This window comes from Acinonyx jubatus, chromosome B2 (assembly GCF_027475565.1).
Source record: "Acinonyx jubatus isolate Ajub_Pintada_27869175 chromosome B2, VMU_Ajub_asm_v1.0, whole genome shotgun sequence".
Taxonomy (NCBI): Eukaryota; Metazoa; Chordata; class Mammalia; order Carnivora; family Felidae; genus Acinonyx; species Acinonyx jubatus.
In genome coordinates, this window is record NC_069385.1 from 137071162 (window position 1) to 137099121 (window position 27960).

General features: G+C 45.9%; 1 protein-coding gene across 18 annotated transcripts in view; it reads right to left on the bottom strand.

Moving 5' to 3' along the window:
• The window catches only part of ATXN1 (ataxin 1), a 415717-nt gene that overhangs the window by 49524 nt on the left and 338233 nt on the right, over positions 1-27960 (bottom strand). The window contains exon 7 of one of the 18 annotated variants that reach the window (XM_027040353.2): positions 20047-20175. The exons of 16 other annotated variants lie outside the window; for them this stretch is intronic. The gene's annotated coding sequence lies outside the window, so the exon portion shown is untranslated. Of the gene's footprint in view, positions 1-7845; positions 10575-20046; positions 20176-27960 lie in introns of those variants that run through there. One more of the 18 variants, XM_053223192.1, reaches the window with a different exon arrangement.

Genomic DNA, 27960 nt, shown 5'->3' on the forward strand with positions numbered 1-27960 from the left:
CATTTTTCTCCATACTGTTTTTCAATTTTCCTTGGCAGAAAACTGGCAGAGAGGTGACTTAAATTACAATACTTCAGTTACTCATCTTGTAAACTGCCAAGAACAGTGTGACCTCTCCTGAAACTAATACATAAATAAATAAATAAATAAGTAAGTAAGTAAGTAAGTAAGTATCATAAGGATAAATGAGATGATGCCAGGCAAGTTGCTGGAAATTCCTTGCAGGAAAGCATGTCATGTATGCGTAACTCTGGGTTATCTGGGTTTTTCTTAAAATCCTAGAAGGAGCCTTCTCCTCTGGAGAGGAGCCTGGGTGGCTCAGTCAGTCGAGCATCCACCTCTTAATTTCAGCTCAGGTCATTATCTCACGGTTCGTGAGTTCAAGCCCCGCATCGGGCTCTGCTCTGATAGTGCAGAGCCTGCTTAGGATTCTCTCTCTCTCTCACTGCCCCTCCCCGACTTGCGCGCGTGTGTGTGTATGTGTGTGTGTGCATATTTGTGTGCCCTCTCTCTCAAATAAATAAACATTAAAAAAAATTTTCTTTAATAAAATAAAAATCCCAGCATAGTAACAGAGTTAAACTTCTTTAGGACCAGATTCTCTTTGAAATGGCAGCTCAAAGACAATAAGCTAATTCTCAAATTAGGCATTTGTCAAACATTTTTAGGAAGATCAATCTTGAGCAAACAAAATTTGGATTGTATTCAGGAAAAACATAAAAACCCCAAGCCCCTCCTGTATTTGGTGTTGCTGTTCTGGAAGTCCAGATTGCAAGAACAGGAATCACGGAATAACCAATATGGAGGGTTATGTGTGACAGTAAAACGGGATGTAACACAATCCCCTTTTATCATTTTCGTCAGCATTTCAAATGCTGGTATCAGCATACGGCCAAGAAACCCAGATCTCTAAGGAATTCATACAAATTCCACACAGGCTTTTCTTTGGTTAGTTACTCCATTTATAAAATAGAGCCTCTTACTTTATAGGTGGCAAAACCGAGGCCCAGAGAGATAGTGCCTATTATTAAGGTCAAACAGCTTTAGAGTGTGTTTTAATTAAAGGGAGAATCAAGACTAGAGTTCCATGTCTCCAACTCCTACTTTATCGCACCTTTCACTCTACGCAGAAGGTACTTTGCACCTGTCTCATTACCCAGAAGCCTATGGCCAAGTCACTGTAGGCTCCTAGGGTCTTGACTAACGTAGCTATGGCAAGTATGGAAAAGAGGGTAAGGATTGGCAGGGCTCAGTGAGTTCTTGGAAGAAGCTGAATTGAAGCCATAGGAAGAGGGTGCTCCAAGGGGAATATGAAAGGCACAAGCATTATCAGATGAATAAAATGAAAAGGATATTATTCTGGAGGAGGGGAAGGTAATCAACTTAAGACTCATTCCTATTTACAAGGCTCTAAGACAAACAGATAGCACTCATCCAGGGGGATGGGGAGCAGCTAAGGAGACCAACACTTCATGCCAGTGTCCCAGGAGGGAAGTTGAGGCAGAGAGAGCAGAGAAAAGGAAGGGAAAACACCTAACTTTGGTTAAAGAGAGGAAAAACAGTCAAGAAGGTGGAACAAAACTAAGGCCATCATCTATCTATCTATCTATCTATCTATCTATCTACATATATACATATTTTTTTGAGAGAGTGTGAGCAGAGTAGGGGCAGAGACAGAGGATCCAAAGTGGGCTCTGTGCGGACAGCAGCTAGCCCTGACGCAGGGCTCAAACTCACAAACTGTGAGATCATGACCTGAGCCAAAGTCGGATGCTCAACCGACTGAACCACCCAGGCGCCCAAGGCCATCAACTATGTTAAATGTCGCAGAGAAACTAGAAAGACATGGCCTAAGAAAGTCCACTGGATTAGACAAGGGGTTCTTAACCCATGCTGAACATTATAAGCACTGGTGAGCTTCTAAAAGATACTAACCCAGAATGTGCATTAATGACCACTGGATTAAGCTGTGTGGACACAGATGACTTCAAAGAGAACAGTTTATAGTCTTACTTTAAAGTAGGAGAATGGATACACCAAGTGGAAATGTGTTTTGCAGCCCCTAGATTCAGTGGCTAAATTTGCATTATTGATTATCCTATTTGAAAGTTACATATGTCAACAGAAAATTATGTGCTTGAGTAAGATTCAGCATTTGAAAATCTCATGCTTGGGATTACACTGGCTGGAGCCTCCCGCATCATCAAGCCAATGCTTGAATAAGAAGATGGGCTTTGTACAAGTGCCCTGAAAGCCAGGAAAATACGGTTATGTTTCAATTTAAGGGAAGTAAACCTCTTGGAAAACATGGTGCCTGCGGTTTGCTCTCTCTTCAACTGGTTTTAAGCCCAGGGCTCGCTCCTGGGAACCCTTTGCCCAATCTCAACTCTGCTGATGGTAACCTACTTGATGAGAGATGATGCAGATCATGATTAGGGAGCCACTCTAGCAAGTTTATATCTGAAAAGGTACAGTGGAGGCCACACACACACACACACACACACACACACGCACAATTAGATGTCTGTCTCCACCATCCCAACACATCCTTACCTACATTCTGGATTCTAGAATAGCCCCGTCCATTGGTTATGGAATGACACATCAAGACACGAAGTTTGAATCCAGCAGGTGAGAACATCTTTGCTGACTCTAGGTAAATGACTCCCAGACTAGCGGCTTCTTCGTGTACAACATGCATTTAGCTTACTGTAGGCAATGGAAGGGCTCAGTAGCTAGTATTTCTGGGCCCCTGTGGGAAGCAAGTAATGCCATATCCAAAGACAAGAAGCTTCTAAAGGGCAAGAGGAATAGTTACGAGGATGGCTTTATATAGGGACATTAAATTCAGAGCCAAGAAGGGAATACTGATTATTATAAAATTTGGAGTAATGGAGGTGGGGGGGGGGCTGCGGAGAAGACAAAGAAAGAAGACAGAACTCAATGTTTCATTCAGTTCTGTTTTGAAACAGGATTCAGAAAGGATATTGTACCATTTGGTATTAATTATTTTGGTTCGTGCACATGGCTAATTATTTCTACAGCATTTAAGATCTCTGTAAAACAAACATATTTTGCACATACACACCCACCTTTTAAAATATGCCTTTTATCCCCTCTTCCAGGGCTTTGAGGAGGTATCTGATGGATTGTCTTAGGGACAGCTCTTGGGAATAAAAGTAGATTGTATGCTAAAAATGTAACTGGCCCCTAAAACTTGTATAAACAAATTAAGGAAAAAGACATTGCAGCATTTAGGGTATAAACAAAATGACTCTCAACTTCAACCTGCATATTTAAAAAAAAAATGTTCAGTAATAAATTCACTTCTAGAAGTTTCCACTGTCCTCTCTCTTTCCAAACTTCTCCTCCTCCCACGTTCCCCCAGCTGTCTTCACATCAGACTTCATGTCATTTGGTTGCCTGGTTTGAGCTCATTACGTGAATCATTATACTTGATTTTTCTGTGGGGCCAACCTCGAGTCAGGATCTCCTAATCCTAAATGGTCAGTGTTTCTGTACTCCCAGGAGTCATCCACGGGAGGGTTTCACCGTGTGCACCCAAGCCTCGAGGGAACAGTTCCACACCCAGCATCATCATCCGGTGAATGTTGAGTGGACTCCAGAAGATTCCATGGGTTCCTTGACCCGAATCAGCCCCGTTAATGACCATCTGTAGCACCTTGTGCTCTGCAGAACCAGAGCAGAAACTGGAGACGACGACGGAGGTCGTTCTTGCCTAACCCCCCCTATGAATCAGCCGTGATTTTGGAGAAACAGAGTAGCGAGTTCTCCTGAGTGGATGTCATTGGAAGCCGAGCTCTGAGGAACCATTTGTAACCACCTGGAGCTTTAAGCTCCCAGAGCAAGAAGCTGGTTTTCGGCTTGGTATCTCAGAAAAAGGGCAGAGTTGGCATCAGGGAACATTCCAGGGAAGCCGCCTAGGTGTCCGCTTGTTAGCACTGTCTTCAAACGCTCACACTCTCCTGCTGGTCCTGGCCCCCACCTGCCTCTCACCGCCTTGGCCTCCATTACCGCCATCATCGCTTCATTCCTGTCTGGCCCCTCCCCTGTTACCACCTCTCCTCTCCAGAGCAAAACGAAAGACATAATATCCCCGTGGCTCTTCCCGCCAGCAGCACCACAGAGATGTTGCTGGCGTTTCTTCTTCTTCTTTTTTAAATGTTTATTTTTGAGAGAATGCACGTGGGGGAGGGGCAGAGAGAGGGGGGACAGAGGGTCCAAAGCGGGCTCTGTGCTGACAACAGCCAGCCCGATGTGGGGCCCGACCTCACAAAATACGAGATCGTGACCTGAGCCAAAGTTGGACGCTCAACCGACTGAGGCACCCAGGTGCTGCCCTGTCATTTCTTTTTAAGTGGAGGGTGATGTGGGGGCAGAGAAACACTTTTGAAGCTTTTGTGGCTCAGGTAAGATTTCTGATCATTTTTGAGAGACTATAATGTGAGTATCTTGCTCCTACTCCGGCTACACAAGGTTCTCCATTTAGGCATATATATTAGACGCAGTTTATGTATATCGGTTTAAGTTCCAGCACTTACTTTAATCCCCTACCCGCTCATTTAACAAGCCTTTCTTGAATGCCTACCATGCATTAATGACAAGAAGCAGGAGTAGTAATAACTTGATCTATAAAGCACTTACTATATGCTAGTTAGTGTTTTCTGTGGAACATCTCTTTTAAGTAAGCATTCTCCCAGTTGCTGTTATAATATCTGATATATTGTAACAAAGAGAGAGAGCCACAGCATATATACGTATGCTGCCTCCTTGTAACAGTATCTTCCCCGTTTCTATCTCTGCCTGCTTTTCTCATCTCCCTTACCACCTTATCTCACCTCTAAGAGAGTTTTTCTGGGAAAACGAATGCTTGCTACATGCCTAGTTCACAGGGTTAGAAATACAAAGGGAGGGACACGGAAAACAGAATGCATCAAACTCTAGACTCTCAGCTCCCTGAGGGCAAGATTATGCCTTTGCTGCTTCCCGATCCTAACACCGTCGACACAGCGCCCCATATATGCTGGACGGGCACACACTAAACATGTGTCACACCAATGAATCCCATAACGTGCTTATATCATGTCTTGTAATAATCCTAACTGCTTACGAATATTTGCTGACCGGGCTTTTCTGGTGCCTCCACTGAAGGCCACAAAACAAATCTAGAGGTTGATGCAAGGTTCTGCTAAGTGCGACACGGGACGCGGCCATGGTATAAATAAACCAAAGCCAGCGCTTTCTGACGTGAATTGATCTGTTCAGCATGGGCGGTCTAGCCACAGAAGAAGCCGAAGCGTTCCTCCATACATTCCTCCACATATTATTAACATACTGAAAACATGTTTCTATTTCCACCATATCGAACCAGCTGATTTTCACTGTATTCTCAAATATTGCCCGTATGTGCCTCCTCTCAACCAGCCTTCTCTCCATTCTGCTTTGCTTCTTGGGTTGGCCTGGGGTGGAGAGTGGAGTTAGGAGTTTGTAAGCAATTTTTTTAATGTTTATTTATTTTTTGAGAAAGAGAAAGAGAGAGAGAGAGAGAAAGAGAGAGAGACTGCAAGTGGGGGAGGGCCAGAGAGAGAGAGGGAGACACAGAATTGGAAGCAGGCTCCAGGTATCTGAGCCATCAGCACAGAGCCAGACGTGGGGATCAAACCCATGAGCTGTGAGATCATGACCTGAGCTAAAATCAAGAGTCGGACGCTTAACCCACTGAGCCACCCAGGCACTCCGAGGTGGTAAGCATTTCATGTTACCCACGTAAAGGGTGACAGGATTCAGATGAGGGGTTGGCTGAGACAACTCCCAGCACCACAGGTTGCTGATGTTGGGGCCCCGACGCCTGATGAGATCTTTTTGCGGGGTGACTTTGAAATACAGCCCCTACCTAATACGGCCAAGCTGAAGGGAATTTCTCGGGGCATCCACGTGAGGCAGGCACTAGAAATCATTCTGATGATGAGACAAGGCATTTCGGCAGCAGGAGTTAGCTTTAATTTCTAAGCTCAGAACTTGAAAGTGTCTGGTTCCCTAAGTTCGATAGCTAGAGTCTATTAAATGAGGACCCCGCATGATGACTTAGGACCTGTTGGTGTTTTAATTACACGAAACACTGGCACTTGGGCAGCTGACACACCGCGAGTCTGACTCTCCAGTTTACAAAAAATAATTCCCCAAGTTGAATAGCCTATAGTTGACTAAGCGTGGGGCACCATGTTTGAAATGATTTCATGCCAAAGTTCTAGATGTTTTTAGGCCGTGAGAATAAAGATGGCTTGCCTCTACTTCTCAAAGATACTTGTGCCTCTAATGTTGCAGGGACCCAGGTTTTTAGCCCGATAGAAAGTTATGGCAGAAGATAAATACCACACTGTTCATTAGTAACCTTCTTCTTTCATCCCATTTATGACAGTAGAAGGGTCCGTTCATTGGTGTTGACAAACGTTGTATGAATGAGGGGGACCATTACAATTGTGGGATAGGACATAGAACCTGACCTGGTGCCCCGTCTCCTTCAAATCAGAAGGGGGGGGGGCAGAGGGAAAGCATAGTGACTGAATGTAGCTCCTCCTGTCTTTCCGGCATGATGGGTGCTAAGCTAGAAGTGTGCACGGGTGGGAAGAAAGCACAGATGTGTTGTCTCAGCACTGAGTTGTTTTTTTTTTTTTTTTTAATATTTGTTTTTGAGGAAGAGAGAGAGACAGTGTGAGCAGGGGAGGGGCAGAGAGAGGGAGACACAGAATCCAAAGCAGGCTCCAGTATCTGAGCTGTCAGCACAGAGCCCAATACAGGGCTCGAACCCACAAACTGTGAGATCATGACCTGAGCTGAAGTCAGACGCTCAACCGACCGAGCCACCCAGGAGCCCCTGTTTTTGTTTTTGTTTTTTGTTAATAGTAGAGCAAGGAGGACTCAAATTCATGGTTGATTTTCTTCTTTTGTTTTTCTTTTATATATTCTTTTCAAGTGTATTTATTTATTTTCAGACAGAGATAGGTGAGTGGGGCAGAGGGAGAGAGAGAGAGAGCGAGAGAGAGAGAGAGAGAGAGAGAGAGAGAGAGAGAATCCCAAGCAGGTTCCACGCTGCTATCAACACAGAGCCCAACACGAGGCTCCAACCCACGAACCGTGAGCTCATGACCTGAGCTGAAATCAAGAGTCGGGCACTTAACCTGCTGAGCCCCCCCAGGTGCCTCTGCATGACTGGTTTTCAGTATTTGCTTTATACTCCAGAAACATCTAAATGACATTTGGGCGTTTAACCTACCTAGGGCTTAGCCAGATCTGTGCGTGGAAGAAAATTATGACAAAACCAAATGGAAAATTTCTTGAAAAATTATTTCACTTTTCACCTCTTCGTCAATCCTGCTCAATTCATAGAACAGACTGTCGTCCAGAGAGTGCATTCAATGCTGCCAATGGTTTAGAGCTGTGTCTGGGTAAGACCGTGGGAATCTCGCTGGACCCAAGCAATCTGGGTTGACCTCATATTTAAGTGATCTTTTCCTTCCCTTTCTCCCGCTCTAGGAACCTCCTGGAGCTTCTCTGCATTTACACAGAATTACTTCCGTCTGCGTCTAGACATTGATCCCACGCACTCACATACCTGCCTGGGCTGGATCCCCCGAGAGTCCTATCTATGTCCGCTCCCCATCTCCACCAGTGTGAAAAAGAAAATTATTTTCTGCTTCTTCATTTGTTCTTCTGAGTGCCAACTCTTTCTGACCTTTTCTCAGCATCAGGGATTATGTTTATTTTTGTGGCTAAATCTTGATCAGACCAATAACACCCTTTAAAGACACAATCTCAGATAGTCACCTTTTCTTCCTGAGGCGGCTTCGCTGAGGTATGGAAAAGGGGACCTCTATGATGAGTTTTCATGACATGTCTGCCTGTTAAAAACAACAATAAGAACGGTGCTGACAGCACCTCCACCTTCCTGACCGCTTGCCCTCCTGGAGGTTAGCTGGATGCTGGCAGTTTCCTAGGAAACGACATTATATCACACAAGCAATTCACATGAATTCAGAAACTGTCCCCTAGCTGAATTCCGGCTCGGGCACCCTAGCAGCTGACCTCTTTGTTACCACCAGGTGCAGGAACGGACTTAGAATATAACAAAAGGGACGTTTGGATTCTGTCGATTGATCAAGAAATCTCACGCACTTGAACATACGCATGCAGCAGATAAAACAGACCTAAACCTCCAAGCAACCCACGTGTACCATAGGCACAAACATCCTGTGGAGATTCTGGCCCAGAATAGAAGACTTCTAGTTTCCATCAGCTACTAAAATGGGGGACTTTAAAAAATATCAATGTGTGATTTTTTTTCCCTTTTACTTTCTAGAATGATCTTATGCATAGATCCCAAACCAGAGAGCTGTAACTTTCAGTGATCTTCTCCCGCCGTTATGCTGAGGGAACCCTTCCCTTTCTCCTTCAGCCTTGCACCCGTCTCGACGGACAAGCCATGTAGCATAACACAACAGTGTTGCAATTATTAGTGGCCTTTGTGACCCCAAGTAACCTTAGCAGATGCAAACAACTCTTCTGGAAAGCTCCCACACCCTTCCCGGTCACTATTAATCATAGGGAGTGTTGAAGGTGTGGGGTAACGCTGTGTATGCTGACAGTGTGTTGGGGGGAAGGAAGAGGGACAAGAGCAGCTATAAATTGCTGAGTGACTGCGTTTATATTCATCACGCCTTGCAGAAGAGATGCTCTCTCTCTCTCTCTCTCACACACACACACACACACACACACACACATGCACACAATCGACCGAAGGATTCTGATCCCAAGACTGAAAATACAATCCCAGGTCTCAATAAAAGGTATGGCCAATGAGGTTCGGGGTGTCCCATTTGTACACATTCAGCATACATTCAGACTTGGCTACATATGTCACATATTCCCCAGAAATATGGGATTATGGCTTTTTGAGCTAAAAACCTACGGCTAATCATTGTTTGCCCAATATCCATTCTCTCCCCTTTCCTTGGGAGTAGAAACCTTGATTTTGAACCAGACATATGGCTGTGGAGCCAGACATTTTGATCTTTATCCTCCCTTGCAGCAGTAAACAAAAGTAAACAAAAGTGTGCTATGGGACCTTGGGCAAGTATCCTTGAAAAGAGGTCTAGGCCCTTCTTCTCCCTTCCTTCTTCCCACTTGCTGGAATGCTAACGTGAAGGCTGGAGCTTAGGCAGCCATTTTGTGCATGAGAAATATACTAAAGATGGCAGAACAGAATGACAGAATTGAGCCTGGGTAGCTGCCATATGTTTCCTGGAATCCTACCTCCCAACCTCTTTTACATGAGGGAGAAATAAGCATCTATGTTTTTTAGCCTTTATGTGTGTGTGTGTGCGTATGCATGCACACGTGTGTGTGCGTGCACGTGTGTGACATGGAGCTGTACCTAATTCTATAACAAATAGACCTTAGAGGTCATAATAGACTTCATTTCACAGATAAGGAGCCTAATGATTAAAGATCAACTGTGATAAATGTCTCAATCAGGGAAGCAGAGTTGGCAAATTAATTACACTTCTGTTTAATCTTCTACTTCTAAAGATAGATGATGGAGGTTCTATTTTATATGCCCATCAGTATTTGTTAAATGAATATGGTTTTATATTTCACATGCCTGTGAATTTCTGAACCTCCAAGGCTTCCAAATGGCTAAATCACACGTTTTCAAGAAGATATTAAAAACAAAAAACAAAAAAACAAAAAACTGAGAAGGCATAGTACTGGACTGATGTGCGAACATTTTCCTTCCTGCTATGTTCATTAGCTGGTACCTGTCTTCATCTGTACCCTAGTGTTTAATGTATAAAATTATGTCGATTTGCCCTGATGTTTCAGGAAGCAAAAAAATTTCAAATTTGGGGGATGAGTCAGGATGTGAGATGTTAAAAGGTATCTTTGCTTCACTGCATATGCAAGATAACCAATATGCTATAGCCATGAAACAGCCCTAGATGCTTTTGCAGAATAGGCCTCTGAAACTAACGGATAGCACGAAACCAACAAAAGTCACTTATTGAATTCAATTAATGGGGAAAAAAAATCAGCTGTTCTCTTCCTGGTGCGTCCCCTTTCACGTACCCTACAATCGTGGCTCCCACAAATCACTCAGTGGCCATTAAAAGCAGAAGGGAGTTTACTTCCTCTGTGTTATACCAACTTTGGATCACCTGCCCACCCTACAACTCCAGTCTTGTTGCTTTGCAATATTCAAAACGAAAATAGTAACAGAGGGATGGGTAAATGGGAAACGTCACGTCTCTCATTCCGCTCCCTTTCCAGTAATATCTCCACCCATCCAGGTGGACAATAAACCCAATCTGCAACACACGTTCTTCTGCGCCCTAGTTACGGCCCCCAAATCTGGAAGGACAATGAGCCACGGAGCCGCAGAGTCATAATCTCACGGTGTGTGAGCCCTTTCACGTATCCGGTGAATGCCCGCGGGTGGGGTTAACCTCGAACACTTGCAGGCATCTGTGGTTCCACTTTTGGCTTCTGACCGATTATAGGCATTTATTTTTTTATTATTATTATTATTTTTTAATTTTTTTTCAACGTTTATTTATTTTGGGGACAGAGAGAGACAGAGCATGAACGGGGGAGGGGCAGAGAGAGAGGGAGACACAGAATCGGAAACAGGCTCCAGGCTCTGAGCCATCAGCCCAGAGCCTGACACGGGGCTCGAACTCACGGACCGCGAGATCGTGACCTGGCTGAAGTCGGATGCTTAACCGACTGCGCCACCCAGGCGCCCCGATTATAGGCATTTAAAGATGTGCAAAAGGGCGTCATGTCTTCGAGACTCTCCACCCCCACACCATCTCTGATAAATCTCCCAACATGTACTTAAATGCCAGCTTACCTTAACGATAAACTGCCTTTCTTTATTTCATCCCACCAGGACCGAACCCTTGACTTGAGACTGTTTGCCTTAGAAAATGAGTTTTCTCTACCCCTGCAAAGGAGAGCGGCTGTGTATAATGGTCTCTGAAATGCTAACAGAAACCAAGAAATCACCTGTCACAAACTATGAGGCCATTAGTTATGAAGAGCAATACTGATATTTACCTTCTGACTCTTCACGCTGGAGGGCAAAGCAGAGAAAACCTGGATTTTCCTGGCTCCTGTGCCACATAAAGACACCATCTGCGTCTTCCCTCTTCTGCCTTTGCGGGCGGGGAAATAATGCTAGCGGTGATAATAACGTCGTGATTATCATTCAGAGCACTTCTGCACGCATTAGTATCTGATTTGCTCCCCCCAGGAATCCTCCACGAGGTGGGTATTATGAATATTACAGTGTCCAGAAGAGGGAATTGATGCAGAAGGTTAAATAATATGCTCCAGGCAACCAGACGGAGAACGGCGGGGCCGACACATCAACTGTCAAGTTCGTGAGGCGCCTTTCTTTCCACATTAACCCCCTGGACACATTTTAAAAATGTAACTGTTTTCCATTTGGGTCCACTCTTCTCTTCACTAATAAACAACCAAAGACCTGAGAGGTATACATCTGTTAAAGACCAGAAGCTACTGTAACTGCTCTCCTGTTGGGTTTACAAAGTCTCAAGAGAAAACACTAAGAACTGAGGAATGTTTGGGGGCCTGGGTGGCTCAGTCGGTTGAGCGCCCAGCTTCGGCTCAGGTCATGATCTCGCGGTTTGTGAGTTCGAGCCCCGCGTCGGGCTCTGTGCCGACCACGCAGAGCCCGCTTATGATCCCCTGTCCCCCTCTCTCTGCCCCTCCCCCACTTGCTCTCTCTCTCAAAAATAAACACACAGACAAAAACCTGAGTAATGTCACGAAAGCCCTTGGTAAACAAACAGGGTCTCTACAAATGTTGAGACACCTGTGAGAGAAGAAATGACAACTTTTTTTCTCAGCTGTCTCGGTGGGGTGGGCAAAATAGGTGATGGGGATATGAGCACAGAGCAAGGCACAGAAGTGCAGCATCCCTAGTCTGTATGCCTGAAACTAACATAACATCAGATGTTGACTATGCTGAAATTAAAATAAAAGGCTTAACATTGTAGGTTAACTACGATGGGATTAAAATACACAAATAAAAACCCCACACATTTCTACTGTACAACTTAAACATTTTTTAAGTTTATCTATTTATTTTGAGAGAGACAGAGACAGTGTGAGCAGGGGAGGGGCAGAGAGGGAGAGTCAGAGAGAGAATCCCAAGCGGGCTCCCTGTTGTTGGCTCACAGGGCTCGAACTCACGAACTGTAAGATCGTGGCCTGAGCCAAAACCAAGAGTCGGTGGCTTAACTGACTGAGCCACCCAGGTGCCCGCAACTTAAACTCTTCTGCTTTTTCTGATATAAAAACAAAATGTGCGGGGCGCCTGGGTGGCTCAGTCGGTTAAGCGTCCGACTTCAGCTCAGGTCACGATCTCAGGGTCCGTGAGTTCGAGCCCCGCGTCGGGCTCTGGGCTGATGGCTCAGAGCCTGGAGCCTGCTTCCGATTCTGTGTCTCCCTCTCTCTCTGCCCCTCCCCCGTTCATGCTCTGTCTCTCTCTGTCTCAAAAATAAATAAACGTTAAAAAAAAATTTTTTTTAAATAAAAACAAAATGTGCTCATATTTGGAAATATGAGAAACTTAAAAAAATAAATTGGCATGTATGTAATCTATCATGTGTAATCTATATTTAAAGCTCCCACAGATCTATACATATATTTGCAAAATTGGAATAATTCTGAATATGTTTTATTTTATTTATTTATTTATTTATTAAAATTTTTTTTTAACATTTATTTATTTTTGAGAGACAGAGGGAGACAGAGCATGAGTAGGGGACGGGCAGAGAGAGAGAGGGAGACACAGCATCCGAAGCAGGCTCTAGGCTCCGAGCTGTCAGCACAGAGCCCGACGTGGGGCTTGAACTCAGGGACCACGAGATCATGACCTGAGCCAAAGTCGGACGCTTAACCGACTGAGCCACCCAGGCGCCCCAATTCTGGATACATTTTAAACTCTACTTTGCCCCACTTAACATCGTATTGCTAACATTATGGGATGCAATCAACTAGTTTTTTAGATTAGTTAAAGGAGGGATAAAATAAAAGTGGAAAAAAAGCCTCAGCACAGTTTGTAACTAATCGTCAAACTCAAAAGCACCTGGCAAATGGTAAGTAATTTTGGCATATAAATGAATGGAGTCGAACCTTAATTAGTCCAGCAAATACTAACTTGAGTCCCAAGCAGCTGAAGGCTGTTTTCCAAAAGGCAGCCTTGGGGGTGGCGGGTGAGACAGTGTCCCTAAGGTTTGGGAGCTTATATTCTGGAGCCTCAGAAATCAGAGAAATGCGATATATTTGAGTAGAGCTTTCACACTAACTAGGAAGATCGGTTTTACATAGCAAATGAATGGTATAAACCATACTCTAAGAATAGTATTTAATTTACTTACAAGAAGGAACCATCAAAAAATACCCAACGGCACACAAATGTTTTGTTAACTAAAAATAAGTGTCTTTTCAAACACCTATAGGTGCTAAGTATGAGCCAATACAGGAACTAAAAATGATGTAGTTGCATTCCATTTAAGCTTTTGACTTTCTCTAAGCATGTGAATGAGTGAGGGTTTATTGTACCAAATAAAAACTGATGATATGTTCTGTAGATGCTGATATTTCTAATCAACACTAGCTGCATTTCGGCTGGTCAGGTAAGAGGAAATGTGACAGCAAAAGATAAGCAATACGCTAATCTGTTTTTTTTAAGCCAATATTTATTTTGTTAAAAAATTTTTCATGTTTATTTATTTTTGAAGGAGAGAGAGACAGAGCATGAGCAGTGCAGGGGCAGAGAGAGAGGGAGACACAGAACCCAAAGCAGGCTCCTGGCTCTGAGCTGTCAGCACAGAGGCCGACGCGGGGCTCGAACCCACAAACGGAGAGACCATGTCCTGAGCCGAAGTTGGATGCTTAACTGGCTGAGTCACCCAGGTGCCCCCACACTGTGAGGTTTTTTTTTTTTAATGTTTACTCATTTTTGAGAGACAGAGAGACAGAGTGCAAGTGAGAGAGGGGCAGAGAGAGAGGGAGACACAGAATCTGAAGCAGGCTCCAGGCTCTGAGCTGTCAGCACAGAGCCTGATGCGGGACTCGAACCCACGAACTGTGAGATCGTGACCTGAGCCACCCAGGCGCCCCTTTAAGCCAATATTTAAACTGAATTGATATACATGTTTTAATTTGTTTTAATCCCAAGTGTCCCAAATTTACACATTTCTTTGACTTCTTTCCTTGCTGGGCCATATGAGGCTAAAAGATTTCTGTGCTATAATGGCTCTGATTAAATCTAGGGCTGGCCAGAGTCCCTAAGCCTCCATGTAATGTTGATAGACATTGAAAAAAATCAGATTAAAAAAAAGAAATCAACCAGTCACATCATTTTCCAAACCTACCCACTTCTCTTTTGTACAACTGGAAAGAATATTAGAAAACCAGAAAGGTGAACACCTAAAGTGAATGCCAAGAAGGAGACCATGCTTTGGAGGAAAGCTTTGCGTGGAGCCTGTACCCTCTCAAGTCCCTTCCCTCACCAGACCCGAGGCCAGACCAATGAGAAAGGAGGGAAAAGGCAATTAAAAGAAGCATAAGATACAGAGAGAAAGAAGAGAAAAACGAAGAGGCTGAGAGTGAATAGGAGAGGAGCCCACGGGTGGCATGGATGGGGGAGCTCACAGTTCAAAGCCCTGAGGCACAGAAATGCAGTGTGATTCCATTAGTCCATCACACCTCTAGCCCTCAAATTATCCATTTGGATAAAGTGGATTCCATTTGGTAATGGCTGGCAGTAGCTGTCACGTCTTCAGTGGTAAGGGCCCACGTGCACAATCAGTGGACTCCTTTAGCACGCTGGAGAAGATGGCTATGGAAGAGTGGAGAATTAGGGATAGGAGCTTTATGGGGCCGGAAGGGGGCATGTGATATGAGGCAGGATAAGAGGCCCGAGCGGAGAAGGGTACGGGGCTTTGAGAGTGCTCCGGTAACTTCTCCTTCAAGGAGGCTCAGGGGGTGTCCTGGGCATTTTACATGAGCACATCTGTTTCAGGCACATTCTACTCCTAGAGATCTGCAACCTACACCTGCCTTCTTGTATCCATAATGGCTTGGTAGTATGGTTTCTACTCATAAATGGTCCAGACACCGGGTGCAAATGAGCGAACAGTTCTCATTTGTGCCTTAGTTTTCCCGATGATACGGTTTTTACTTACTTTATCTTCTATCTGCTTCGTGGTCATGTTAATTTAATGTGCATGGGCAAAAGGCAATTAGTAGCGATTGCCAAGGGGAAAGGGAAAAGGCAAATGACCTTCTGATCTGGGCCACCCATGTTTCTCGGTAAAGGAGCCAGGGCCATTCCGGGGCTGGAAGTCATGTCTTTATCAGGTCAATAGCATTACATCCAGATTGGCTCTGTGTATCCATTCTAATTCCATATGAACTTTACAGCGCTCCTCCTGTTGTTGATAACAACCTGGTCACAGATCAACATGCAATACCAGTGTTTTTCTGTAAAGAGAGACAACCTTTTACATGCGTCACCATGACGTGAACCCTGTGATGACACATTGCAACGACATTCTAAAGATGCTGACAATCACTTGTTTTAACCTTGACATCAACAAGATTGATCAACAGTCTTGACTTGTTTTAAACTTGTTTTAAATTTTTTTTTCAACGTTTATTTATTTTTTTGGGGACAGAGAGAGACAGAGGATGAACGGGGGAGGGGCAGAGAGAGAGGGAGACACAGAATCGGAAACAGGCTCCAGGCTCCAAGCCATCAGCCCAAGAGCCCGACGCGGGGCTCGAACTCACGGACCGCGAGATCGTGACCTGGCTGAAGTCGGACGCTTAACCGACTGTGCCACCCAGGCGCCCCAAAACTTGTTTTAATTTGACATAACAAATTCTCTAGCAGCTGATAGGTACCTAGAGTGGCACCGGAAGCTTTTAGGATGGGGGCACACACAACACAGACCCACACAGACACACAAAGACCCTGTGCCTGTTCAAAAGGGACTTAACGATTCAGATGAAGAAAGGCTCACACAGAACAAAATCAGAGCACCGCACTGCACAGTACCGTCGATTAGCAAGCTAGAGGGTTTATGAGAAGTTACAGTGGCCTAACAACTTTTCTTCCGATGAAACCATCGTTCAAGCCTGCTTAAACATCGAATCTGGTTTCCCACAACTGATTAACCTGAAAATGGTTTAGCACAACACTAATCCTCTAATTGAACAATCTATAAATGCCCTCCATAACAAGTTCCACAGAGCCCTCTCTTGGACTCACAGCAATGAGGCACATCCAGCATGCTATCCGATGCTCGTTTTAATGAGCACCTCTGGACCTTAATGAAATATCATAGGTCCAAGTGAGCATCAATTTAAGAGAAAATGTCTCAGAAGGTATAGACGGCGATGCATCAATGGCGACCTACTCCGGGCTGGCAGTGCTGAGCGGACACCTGTGTGGTTTGGGGGGTAAGGTGCCCCCTTAACCAGCGGCCCTCACCTCTGTCTGACACGGAGATGAGCGGGAGCCTGGGATAAAAGGTGCGAAGCCCAGCACACACACACATTACGGGAATATTGTTGGAGAAGCTTCGAAAGGAGGGAAATCCGTCTGAACGACATACATAATAACACCTTTGGTGAAATCCGCTCATTTTCTTCTATTTTCCCAAGGGAAAGAGGAGAGCAGGACATTAGCCCGAGCCCCCGAAGCCGTCTAACTTCGCAGAGATGCAAAAAGCCTGCCTCGTTTCATGGCACCGGTGAGCCCTGCTAACTTCGCCTTCCGAGGAACACATTTTTGGCCGCGGGGGAACAGACACCCACTCCCGACATGCCTGGGGACTCTGCAGACGTGCCCTGGAGGGAAGAGGTGGGGGAAGGCAGCCCCCGGGCAAAAGGAGGCATTCCTCCTCCCCGCCGCCCCCCGCAAGCAGAGCCTGGACGAGCTCAGACCCCACCACCACATCAAAGGGCAAACAAAAACTCTGGGATTAGCGGGGAGGCACAAGGATTTGGAAGGGATACGTTACTGCCCGGGCTGGACCTCACTGACTCCCATGACTAAGCCACCTCACACAGAAAACTTTTTATTTTTTCCCCAGGCGCAAATAGTTAAACTTTAGGAACGACAGCCCTGTTACCTAGGGTCCAAAGCAAATATCTGCAGAAGTGTCCCTGAGGAAACGGCGGTCCACAATTCCGCAGCTCCTTTATCTACTACAGATGCTGGTGCGTGTCCCCAGCTCACTGAATGTCCCTCTTTTGGGGGACTTTTGGGGGGATCTGGATAGGACCTTTTATTAAATCTTGGACCATGGGAAAGGCTGGGCCGTATCCATTTCTTTTGATTTGTAAACGGATGTTGGGCATATTCAACGGCATCAGAGGTGTCTTCGTTTTTCCCTGTTTATTGCCGTCCTACGTCGCTAGTTTAAGGGCTCTCTCTAACCCAGATTTTAGCTTCCCTTGCCCTATTCGGAGTTGGCATCACCTGTGTGAGACCAACATGGCTCTGAGATCCAAAATAGTCCAAGAGACTAGCTTTGGAAAACGCACTCCAAGAAAGGCCCATGGCCATGGCCACGGTTGTCTTCTCCCACAACAATGAAGACTGACTGCACAGGGAAGGAAGAAGAGCCTGACAAAAATGGATTCTCTGTCCAGTTAGCTATAGGTTTTTCCAGTAGGGCTTTCTTCAGACCCTTGTACACTTTGCTGCCATCCACAAACCCTGGGCACTGGTTTCTTGCCCCCACAGCCCTGCTGTCTGCAGAATGGCACACAGCACACTAAAAGCACACTTATTATTAGGTTTTCTGCATGGTTACATAAGCCTACAAAAGGGGAAAATGTAAATGATTCAGGAAGATATTCTTCATGTGGTTCTCATGAAATCTTTAATATCTTAAGACTTAGGAAGAGCCCTCCTGGCAAGATACAATCAATTTTCATGCTTCATTAGGAAAAGAGTCCTTTCAGTAATGTTAAGAAAATGGCTATAGGCAAGAGAGGAAAAAACTACTCTCCGGACTGAACAAAACCCCAAGGCACTTTGGACTAGATCCTTCCTTCGCGCCCACAGCATATCTGAAATGAAAAGGAACGTTTGCGGAGGGTCGGCGGGGATTACATTTTGACCGGCCTGTCTACCCACAGAATTGCACGCAATCCAGCAGAACTCCTCATCGGTCGGCATATGAATCTGAACGGACCGTGGGCTACGCCGACCACAGTGCTCCCCCGCCAAAAAACACAGCAATGACAGGACAGGCACAGCCGACCGGGGGCTTGTGTGCCGGAAGGGGCGAGGGCAGCACTGGGGAGACATCACCCACACGCCGAGCTCCTTCCAAGGCAAAAGCAGATCGCGCCAGCTTGTTCCTTTCCTTTTGATTTGGAAACTACAGCTTCTCAAGACCCAGTTTCCCTTCATTTCATACAAACCAAGAGTACAAAAATAAATTTCTTAAGAGCGCCATTGACATTATTTTCTCTGACACTGGAATAATCAGCTGGCAAACCCTGCATTCACTTTTTTTCTTAGCCAAATGTTGGCACCGAAGTCTCCTTTTCGGTCTCCAAACAACCTGTCTTTAGTACTGTCCAGTCTAAAAGCCCCTGTCCTACTGTGGTGACATTCACTCAAGGAAGCTACGTGGTGTGGAGTCCTACAGATGTTGAAAAGTGAGGAACACACAGAAACACCTGCCGAAAGCAATCTACTTTCCGAGTTGTTTAAGTCACTCCTTCATTCATCCATTCACACTCCCATCAGCTTATTTCCAGTGTCCTCAAGAAATGTACCACGTAAATCCCTGCATATTTAAATAAACAAAATCAAAACAAACCCCGTGTATAATTACAAATGACGAGCAACATATCCTTGTTTCTGCCAAATGCCATGAAACACGCTGACCTCAGAGGAAGTGGGTTTGAAACAACTCCACTGGACGCGTCACACCCTCAAAAGGCTCAGGTGGGCAAGTCAGCTCATTGGTCACGTGACCATGTTCCGCGCTCATCGTTCTCAAGTTCATTTCCCGATGGAAATCCAGGCTACTGCTCTTCCTGCTGGCAAAGATCTAAAGGCAAAGGTCCTGCCTGTCTGTGTAAAAATTAAGTGCAGGATTTGAAAAGAGCTTCCTTCTTCCCTCTGTCCTTCCAATCACCATTGGATTCCACGGGCCGGGAGAGGCGCTGGAGGGTCACACATGAACAGGTGACATTCCCTGCTCTCCAGGAGCCTATCATCATGTGGGGGGTGGGCGTGGGGGGCGACAGGCACCAAACGAACCGTCACAGTTCTCTGTGTCCAGGCTGCTCCAGTGGACGTAGGAGATGCCCTAGCATCAATTATATCACTTTGAGTCCCCCGCGACACTTCAGAACAGCGCAATGCAGGCACAGAGTAGGGAATCATTCATTCATTTGGTTGGCTTATCAGTGACCACATACTAACCATCTACTATGTGCAAGCCAGGCATTGTGCTAGGTACGAGGGCAACGGAGATGGATAAATGGCTCCCGAGGTACCAAAGAAAGGACACAGGAGGCACAGCAGGGACTGTGCCTGTCTGCCCGGTGGACAGCACGATGTTTCTGTGTCCCAAGGCCATGCGTTGGTTGGGCTGAAGGATTTTGCACAAGCCCGGACCTATACTTCTCTGACTTCACTCAGGATGTAATCCAGGCATCATCACCGTCTCGTGAGCTCCCTTGCTGGGCGAGCACAGCTCCCCGCTTCTTAGAACAGAGAAAGGCACAGACGTGGGGACCATGACGCTCATGCCCAGGGAGTGGAGGCTCCATTTCTCATCTGCTCACAAATTTCAGTGAGTGTCTACTATGTACTGAGTGGACTAAGAGTATGAAAAATTAGGCTTAATAATCCTTTAATAGCATGAGGCTTCAAACACTGCGCCCTCGCTCCAGACTTACTCAGAGGCTTGGTTATTCACGGTCTCATACCCCTGCAGGTCCCTGTGTCTAGATCTCCGTGTTTGGGCTCTTCCAGGGAGAGAGTAAGGAATCGGCCTCCATGTGATGTTTTTATAAAGGCTTCTCTACCTGAAAATGCCAGACACATTTCAGATGTCAAATCTAACGTGGTGCTCAGGGTGGGTGACTGATCCATGTGAAGGCTCTTAAGTGGGAGTAGAAACCTGTCTGGCTGATTGTCTTTTCTGCACACGCGCATTCAAATGTTCACAGGCTTGTGGGCCAGAAATAGCTGCTGGGGGAGTGTGACATTACATCACAGACTGGGGAAGGCCCTGTTACCCGAAATCAATGAATGCTTGTTATGCCCCTCCCCAAAAGGGGACTCTGTTGAATGCAGGGCCGCTAGAGTCAGCCTGAACCCCCAAACCGTCCCTTGCAGGGCACTGTTATGGGTTGAATTGTGTCCCCCCCCCCCCGATTCGTATGTTGAAGTCCTACCCCTTAGTATCTCAGAATGGGGCTGTATTTGGAAGTGGTGTCATTGCAGAAGTCACTCGTTACAACGAGGCCATCTCAAGAGTAGGATGGGTCCCTCTGCACTATAGCTGGTGCCCTTGTAAATTGGCAACGTCTGGACAGACACACACGGGGAAGATTCGGGTCATACCGTCCACAAGCCAAAGAGCTACCTTCCAGAAGCCAGCGGGGAGACCCGGAACAGGTCCTTCCCTAGCACCTTCAGAGAGGGAGCATGGCCCTGTCACACCTCGATTTATACTTCCAGGCTCCAGAAATGGGAAAGAAGAAATTTCTGTTCTTTAAGCCACTGTTTGTGGTGCTTTGTGAAAGCCTCCCTGCAAAACTAATCCAGGCATAGAATAGTGCTGTGTGCGTGTACAGGAATGACTTCATCGCCTAGTGACTGGAATTCAGTTATCAAGTAATCATATCAACACTGTTGGGTTCCTCTCAGCCTATCCTGTGCCCATTCGCCCAAGCTACAGAATTCTTATTGAAAGCCCGAGACAGGTGCATTATAGAGTGGCTTGAGCTGCCTCTTTATCAGTCAGGTTGCCCACACTGGGCATGACAGTGAACTCCGTTATTTCTCAGGTATGTACCACACTACCTCCTAGTTTGAGAAGGTCCCGATGGTCAGACAGATATGGAAGGTCATTATTCCATATTTGATCTAAGGGCCACTGATGTTTCTATACTCATCTATGTCTACACTTACAGCTTTCAATTTGAAAGTTTTTTAAGTTTATTTATTTTGAGAGAGAGAGAGAGAGAGAGAGAGAGAGAGAGAGAGAGAGAGAATGAATAAGGGAGGAGCAGAGAGAGAGAGAGAGAGAGAGAGAGAATCCCAAGTAGGCTCTGGGCTGTCAGCACAGAGTCCAATGAGGTGCTTGAATCCATGAACTATGAGATTAAGACCTGAACTGAAATCAGAGTTGGATGCTTGACCGACTGAGCCACCCAGACGCCCCTACGCTTACAGCTTGAAAACACTGAGGAATACAGAATGGAAGCTTATTCAGAATAGATCAAACAGCCTGACTTTGGGCTTCACTAACTGGTAATTGGCTTAAAAAAATTTTTTTTAATGTTTATTTATTTCTGAGACAGAGACAGAGCATGAGTGGGGGAGGAACAGAGAGAAAGGGAGACACAGAATCCGAAGCAGGCCCCAGGCTCCGAGCTATCAGTACAGAGCCTGACGCGGGGCTCGAACCCACAGACCGCGAGGTCATGCGCTGAGTTGAAGTCGGACGCTCAACCGACTGAGCCACCCAGGCGCCCCGGTAATTGGCTTTTAATAGCGATTGTATCCAGTCAGGAACCAAAGTTCCCTTGAAAGTTTCTGCTTTTTCCAGAAACAGGATTAGCTAAAAAATTAATAATGCAAAGAAGCGAGGGGTAGGGTAGGGTAAGAGGACAACGATGTTTTAAAGGATCATTAAACTGTATTTAAAAACTGAGCCTGGGCGGCTCAGTCGGTTAAGCATCCGACTCTCGATTTCGGCTCAGGTCATGATCTCACAGTTCGTGAGATCGAGCCCCGTGTCAGGGTCTGTGCTGACAGCACAGAGCCTGCTTGGGATTCTCTCTCTCTCTCTCTCTCTCTCTCTCTCTCTCTCCTGCTCTGTCTCTCTCAAAATAAATCCAAAACTCTTTTAGAGCAGTTTCCCGATTTCTCTTCCTCCATGACAGCACAAACACTGACTTCAACATCTGTGCCTGTATCCCATGTACAGGTGGAGGCTTGCATGGTTTGGGTCCCATCTAAAAGAAAGAGAAACCGGACACCCACAAGAGCTGGTGTCAAGCTTTTAGGTCTCGACCCAAGCTTTCTGGGGAGGCGTGGAGAACAGAGGTGGACGGGAGGGCGGGGTCACAGGAAGGTGGGGAGCCTCGACATGGGTCCCTACACAGAAGGACGTCCCAAAAAGCCTTTTTGTACCTCTCTTCCCGAACTCCATTTCACATGGTAATCATGCTTCAGCCTGCCCCCCACCTCACCCCACTCTCTCTCTCTCTCATGGCCCCTCACCAACCCCCCTGCCCCATTCATCACCTTTTCTTTCCCTTGGGGGCAATTTGGCCTAATCTCAGCTTCATCATTCACCTTTCTGACCTCACAACAAATCGCAGCCCAAACAAGCCCAGAACTAGTCCTCTCAAGATGGCAAGGAAGGGAGAGGATTGCAAATATTTACAATTTGTAATTGTTTTTCTTTTATTCGTGGCACATTCTGTATTAATGCAGACAGGGCTGGAGGACTTCTACTTTGGAATACTCCATCCCACCAAACTTGTTCCAGCCGAACTCTTCATGCTACTAAATTCACTCTTAATTATATTTCCTTCCCCCCCCCCCCCACCCTCCAAACGATAAAATTCAGTCTTTCACTTAACGGGAGAGGCAGTGGAGCTTCGGGTGCTCCTAGGAAATCCTCGATACATTTCATCCATTATTGATGATAATTAATATTGGATTTATATTCAAATAATTCACCGCTTATTAACACATAATTCTTAAAATGTAAGTCTCCCCCCCCCCCCACTTTCCTGTTTATGGTCATTAGATCATTCCACTAAGAGCTTTACCTAAACAATTTATTCATTTAACATTTAAGTGCCAAACACTTAGCTAGTAACCTGGAGACAAAGAAGAGTAAGATACTGCCATCCCTGCCTTAAATGGGGGGAGGGATTATACAGGAGGAAACCCATCTGACTTGGGGCATTCTTTCGGCCCAATAAGGGCCAATGCACCTGCACGTCAAGAAGAGATTGACTAAAAAAAAAAAAAAAAAAAAAAAAAGAGGTTAGAGTGGGAGAGAGCCAAAGCATAAGAGACTCTTAAAAACTGAGATCAAACTGAGGGTTGATGGGGGGTGGGAGGGAGGGGAGGGTGGGCGATGGGTACGGAAGAGGGCATCTTTTGGGATGAGCACTGGGTGTTGTATGGAAACCAATTGGACAATAAATTTCACATATTAAAAATAAATAAACATTAAAAAACATTTTTTTTAACTGAAAATGAAGAAGAAAAGAAAAGATTAGTCATGGAAAAGGTTATGGATGCGATGCCAGGTACAGAATATTTGACTTCACTTTCATGAGCATGGGATTCCCATTTCAATCGAGGAATTACCCACATAAAGAGAAAACCCGGGGCTACCATACTCAGCTGTGATCAGAAGACTAGCAAACGCCAATTCATGACAGCGATTTTCAAACGGTCGTGGTCGTTACTACCGCGTAGTGATTATTCCATAACGTAGATGGGCTTTATTCTCTTTGCACTCCGTCTTAACTTCTACTCGGTACGCCCAGGTAATTCAAGAGGCTCGTGTGCCTTATTGCAATTTATATAATGATATTTTGACACCGCGACTTGAATGTCAAAGATTATTCAATCTCTTTTCACTACCGGGAAGAGACTGAGCTTTGTCAAATATATCTGCCTCTCCTGGCTTTCTCTATATATCTCCAACAAAGCTTTCAGAAATACTCTTCCACTGATTGTTTGGGACACGGACCCTAATCATGATAAAAGAACTGAACATGGGGTGGGTCCCCAGAAGGTTCTTTAAAAACAGTGTGCGAACTTACTCAGAATGGATGGCCGTGAGATAGAAACTAGAGCAAATGACACGGAAGGCAAGGAGTAGGAGAGGGTGATATCGCTTCAGAGCCATTCCTACTTAGTTCAGCCTTCAGACTTTACGCACCGAATACGTGTTCGCTGACTGCCTGCTCCCTACCAGACACGAGAAATAGAAGATCTGAAAGACACAGCCCTTGTTAGCAACGAGCTCGGTGTGCTTCATGGGTGGGATGTACAGGACGGCTCAGTGAGACCAGGAGGGAGAGGTCAGGGTGGATTCCTTGCAGGTGACAGCGATGTTGAGTTTTGGAGAATAAAAATAAACCAAGGAGAAAATAGCTCCAGACAGAGGAAGGAGCATGTGCAAAGGCAGGTGAGGGAACGTGTCACGTTTGGGGAAATACATGTGCGAAGAGTCTGGGAGGGGAGAGAGGAACGGGTCAGTGGTCTTTCCCACCCCTCCTCCTGAAGGTCACAGACCATCTCGGAAGGGTTCAGCTGGGACATTTTTAATATTAAAAAGGTCACTCTGGTCACAGGGTAGAGGATGGGGAGGAAGGGACCAAGTTCTACAGGCAGGGAGAATGGTCAGGAGGATCTTGCCCCATGCTATCGGGATATCACAAATTCCAGCCTGGGGCAGAGGAGAGGAGCCACGGAGGAGAGAGACTGCACAGGCAGAATCCACACCACGGTTAGCGAATGGTGCGCGGGGACGCACGAACGAGCAAGACGGGGCTTCTGGCTGGCTAGTGCCATTCACACGGGGATACGGGAAAGCTGACGTAATCACGTCTTTCTAACCCGGTGACTTCATTTCCCATTTTACCTTTAGGATGAAAAGTTTAAGACTTTTCACTTGGTAGTGAAGTCTGTCAACAATCCACTACTCACTCAGTCCACATCAGCTGATCTGGCGAGCTGAACAGACACACGAAAATGACTTTCTCCATCTGACGACACATCCGCATTTTCTGAATTACTAGCTTGTCTTCGTGAACGAAGAGAAATGTAACTTATTCAAAGAATAAGATAAATGCAAACATTTCCCTGATAAGGCGCTAATCTCAAACACATTCTCTCTCCTGATAGAGGGCTCCCGTCCATTCATCTGATTATTGCCTGTTCCTATCTTGGTTAGGGTCTCTGTCCTCTCCTTCACCCTGAAGGCTATCAATCTTCCCCCACGATAAGGAAGGTCTAGGTAGAAACAGATACTTTGGGGTTCCAAGAGGACAAAGCCGTAATCCTCAAACACAAGGACACATTCCAGGCTCTACAACAGTCTGCGTTATTAGACTTTATTTTTTCCAGTAACGAAGCCACAATTCAGGAATCTATGCAAAACTAATGAAGTGAACTCCACCAAGTTCCCATCAATCACTCCTTCTTGCCATCCTGCCCTTCCTGAGGTGACGATGTGCCATCTGCTTGTAAGGGCTATCGACGCCGAGTTCTCTGCGTTTACTCCCGCTGGTGCTTCGGAGACGGCTGGGGAGCCGTGACAGCCCGTTAACTGTGAAAAATGGGAGTTCAGGACTGGAGGTGGCTGAGAACATTTTAACATATCTGCAAAGGCACAAGATAGTTAGGACGGTTACGCTGCGATCTTAAACATTCCCTTTCAGATCAGACGGAGCCCTTAACACAAAACTTCTGCATAAGAGAAACAAGGAGAAATCTATGATCAAACGACGCATTGCGGGAAGGTGGTGCTCCTCCAGAAAGTCAAGAGAGCAAATGTGAGCACTCCCTGACCTATCCTGACCTGCTCCACCAGGCCACCTGGGCTGAGTCTCTGACACTGATAAGTCCCCGGGGGAAGGAGAAATACCCTTTGTAAGGAGTACAACGGAGGCAGAAATAAAAGAAATAAAGACGTGCACTTCAAGAATTCAGGATGTACATGTAGAGTGATTAGCATAGCTCCTTAGGCTAACAGACTGGCTCCAAGGGGGAATAGGCCACCACTCACTCCCTTGTATTACTTTTACATAGATCTGTTTCCCAGCTGGGGCTAAGTTATTTCTTTGAGGACCAGGGCCACATCTTCATCATCAGAGTATGATGTGTCTAACAGCACCCGACATAGAATAAATGCTTAATAAACGTTAGTTTGTTAAATAAATGCATTGGGAACAAGGGATCGAGCAAGTCTCCGAGTTACAGGTTGATTAGGAAGATGAATGGCTCCGTGGTGGTCGTGGACCAGCACTTAAACTAACCAACAGTCCTGTGGCAAGTATGTGCACCTGGATGAAGCAGAACCAAGGTCCTCCCTCCCTCAGTAAACCGCTGTTGCTCTCTGTAGGGTCATCAGAGAGCTTGGCGACAGCCCCTCTGGAGACACACATACGACTAAGCACTGAATCAAAGAGACAAGTTAGAGAGATCAGAACTTCCTCCCTCCTACGCTCAGGGTCCGATCTCTCCACTGGCTGCTGGGGCAGAGGCAGCGCTGTGTTACTCCCGTTGAGAGTCAAACTCAGACTGTGCCTGCCAGTGAGTCTCAACCAAGGAGGGTGTTACCTTCCCAGGGACATCTGAAGGGAATGGGGGTATTCTGGATTCTCACGATAACTCGGGGGACGTGACTAGAATGTAGTGGGCGGGGACAAACGAGGGTACTATTTGTACTGTATTGAACAAGACAGTGTGCGTGGCTCAGGACCGTCCTGCCTGCTTTGTTAGGAGACACGCAATGTAAATACCTTCCAGAACAGACAGTACCGTCCTAGGGTCCTTCTGTATTTCATCCTTCTCTCTTCATAAAATACGTAGGTTATCAGACATTCCCTGTCAAGGTCTTACACCTGCGGACTGTCTATAATAGTAATATTGACAGCCAACAGTTACTGAGCACTCAGTCCATGCCAGGTGACATATATCTAATACATAACTGAATCTTTGCGACAACAAATTTGGTAGGTATTCTCTTTTAACTGCCATGAGTAAACTCATCCGGAGAGAAAAAAAGCTCCAAGAAGTGCAGGAGCCAAGATGTGAACCCAGGTTCCCATAACCTCAAGTCCCTAGACGTGACCATTAGACAATGATCCTGGTTTTCATATTGGCATGAACTCCAAGCTTGGTATGCATGGGGAGGGAGGCTGAGGATGCCGAGGAGCTGGGGCAGAGACTTGACCATGGATGGAGTCCCCTAACCAAAGAGCCTGCAGCCAAGGTGAAAGGGACTATAGGTCCCCATGCAGTGCTGTCGACCGCCATCATGGGAAGAACTCCATCAGCAGCAAGGGCGCACAGCTCAACAGGTGTATTTCATCGACTTTGTGCCAAAGTCCCTGCTACCCAAGTACAGAACTTCCCTGAGAGCAATCCTTCACCTAAAAACACATGAACATCCTGGAAACAACAGAGGATCCAACATTTTTTCCTTTCAACAGCAGCAGATCATATCTATTTCCATAAGATGTATGGACTCTCTCAAGACCCAAGTGCACAAGGAGGTAGACTTCTGAATTCGGGTGCAGGCAAATGCTGTTACTTCGAATTAAATATGTTATTTCAGGTCTGGTGTGTACCTTTCAGGGGAAGTCCGCTGTTGTTACCCCTGGGAATTTCACAAGTGCCTTTTTACTGCCATGTTACGGACTGTACCAGAAAGCTGGCATGATTCAATGGGACTAGGAAAAAAGGAGACACCAGGGGCCGCGTCCTTACCGAAGCTCAGCTAGTGGGATGTTGCATGACCTCAAGTAACTTGGTGTCCAATTCTCAGGCCTCTGCCCACGGGTTACTAGACTTTTCTAATCTAAGATGATCTATATTCTGCC